Genomic DNA, 2,650 nt, shown 5'->3' with positions numbered 1-2,650 from the left:
GTCAGGTATGTGCCAATATAACTGGTATGTGTTTTTTCCTCCTTGGTGTTAGTTCTCTCTCTATTTATTCATTTAAAAAGAAAAATCTATTTTTTTTTATGCACATTCATAATGCATGCTTTTCATAGCAAATGACATGACATAGTTTTTATGAATTTTAATGACAATTAGGAGTTTCAGTGTTGTAAGAGATGAGTATAACTTATAGTCATGCATTCACGAAAGAAGTAATGACTGGAATAATTTAGAACTAGATAAAGACTTTCATTTGCAAACTAAATTTTGATATTCAAATCCAATACGTAGTCATTAACTAAGTTCGGTTAATTTTTGTGCCTGAAACAGTTAGGGATGGCTAGTGCTCTGGAAACCGTATGTGGGCAAGCATATGGAGCCGAGCAATTTCAGAAACTTGGCCTTCAAACTTACACTGCTATATTTTCTTTATTCTTGGTTTGCCTTCCTTTATCTTTTATATGGATCTACATGGGGAATTTACTTGTTTTGATTGGTCATGAAGCTGGCAAATTCACCACTTTTGGTTTATTCCTGCTCTTTTTGCTTATGCAATCCTTGAACCACTTATTAGATATTTTCAGACACAAGGTTTGGAAATTCCAATGTTCATAAGTTCTTGTTTGACCCTTTGTTTCCATATACCTCTGTGTTGGGTTTTGGTGTTCAAATCTGGACTGGAGAACCTTGGAGCAGCATTGGCAATAAGTATTTCCTATTGGTTGAATGTGATTTTACTTGTGTTGTACATGAAGTTTTCTCCTTCATGCGGAAAAACTCGGGCTCCAATTTCTAAGGAGCTTTTCCAAGGAATCGGAGAGTTCTTTTGTTTTGCCATCCCTTCAGCTGTAATGACATGGTATTTTGTCACATTTGCATTCTTTGTTTTTTAGCCTTTTTTTTAATGTTCAATATTAATCTCTCTTTTTTTTTTTTTTTTTTTTTTTTTTACTGATATTAATCATAGCTTTAAATCATGGTTATTTGAGCTGCTTATTCTGATTTCTAAGCTTTTGCCAAACCAACAGCTTGAAACCTCAAGTTTCTCTGTATGGTGAGAGGCTTCTTTTTTTCTTTTTCTTTTTCTTTTTCTTTTTTATTTTAAAGGCTCTATGTATCTCAATATTCAGATAGAAACACTGATTTGTACAAAAATGTGATTGTTCCAATTGTTGTCTTGAACAGCCTAAGTACCATCTCAAGATTATTTACAATACCATATGGGTTAGGTGCTGCAGTAAGGTATGCTCCGCTCTTTTTCTTTTTCTTTCCATTTATCCTGCAAATAATGCAGCAATGCAATCAAATTTTTTTTTCTTTTTTTGTGTGTGGTGGTTTTGCAATCAAAGTTATTGCTTAAACGTCCATATTCATTTATAACGTGTCTTTATGTTTGTTTCACAATAGCACAAGAGTCTCAAATGAGCTAGGAGCTAGAAACGCGCAAGCTGCTCGTATTGCTATCTTTACAGTAATGTTTCGGACAATCATAGAGACAAGTATAATAAGCACATCACGCTTTGAAAGTTGTGGATTATGTCACAGAAATGGCCCCCTCTGGTTTGCGTATCTGTTGTCCTAGACAGCATACAAGGGGTTCTTTCAGGTTATAAACAATACAACTTCTCTAACTCTTTCTGTTTTTTCAAGAAAATATGTATTTTTTTTATCTTATAGTGATTTTTTTTCTCTATTGTACTAATTTCAGGTGTGGCTAGACGATTTGGTTGACAGCATGTAGGAGCTTTTATAAACCTTGGGGCATTTTATCTCTGTGGAATTCCAATAGCTGCAATATTGGGTTTCTGGTTAAAGCTTAGAGGAAAGGGCGTTTGGATTGGCATACAATCTGGTGCTTTTGTGCAAGCAATTCTGCTTTCTCTTGTGACTAGTTGTACAAATTGGGAAAAACAGGTCTACCCTCTAATTCTATCTCAATTCTTCTACTCTTGTCTATCTAAAATTCCTTAAATAAAATCTATAATTACTGTTGAGCCACTAATTATTATTATTTTTTTGTAGTACTTCTTAAGATAATATGTTTCTTGGTAACCCAATGGAATGCATATGCAATTAACATAAATGAATATTTAAGAAGAATGTGATTGTGGATGGTTGGATTAGAAGCCCATTAAAAAAAAATAAAGGAAGCTATATATCAAATAGTACTTTTTGTATAGACGTTCAATTACTTTGCAAATTTTGCTAAAATTGTTGCAATTTTGCTGTGTTTGATGTTTCGGGCAAGTAAGGCAAGGGAGAGAACATTTGAGTATAGATCTTTGAGAAATGGATCGGAGTGAGAAGAGCTGAATTAGAATTTTATAAAATTAAACATATTTTTCTTGTTCATTGTTATAACGGGAAAAATATGCTTCAAATATGAGAGAAATAGTACTAGACTACCAGTCACTATTTTGCCTGAAAATTGTGTGACATTCCGTTTTGTGGTTGCATATTGTGGTAGTTTGTATGCGCATGTAATAGTCATGTAGCATGTAATTTGTACCCATTTGCACCACGGCAATAAATCAAGCTGAATATGAATAACTATTATTGGCGTCTTCTATACATTGTTTGGGGTTGATCGTTTTGGGGAAAAAATTGGGACCCCAATCTCAATATTTTTTGCTCA

At 33.5% G+C, this 2,650-nt stretch overlaps 1 pseudogene; it reads left to right on the top strand.

Moving 5' to 3' along the window:
* Positions 1 to 351: 351 nt before the first annotated feature.
* On the top strand, positions 352 to 2,318 carry LOC112091648 (annotated as a pseudogene).
* Positions 2,319 to 2,650: the final 332 nt, after the last annotated feature.

Source organism: Morus notabilis, unplaced genomic scaffold (genome assembly GCF_000414095.1).
Source record: "Morus notabilis unplaced genomic scaffold, ASM41409v2 Scaffold451, whole genome shotgun sequence".
Classification (NCBI taxonomy): Eukaryota; Viridiplantae; Streptophyta; class Magnoliopsida; order Rosales; family Moraceae; genus Morus; species Morus notabilis.
This window is presented reverse-complemented; position numbering and strand designations above follow the sequence as displayed.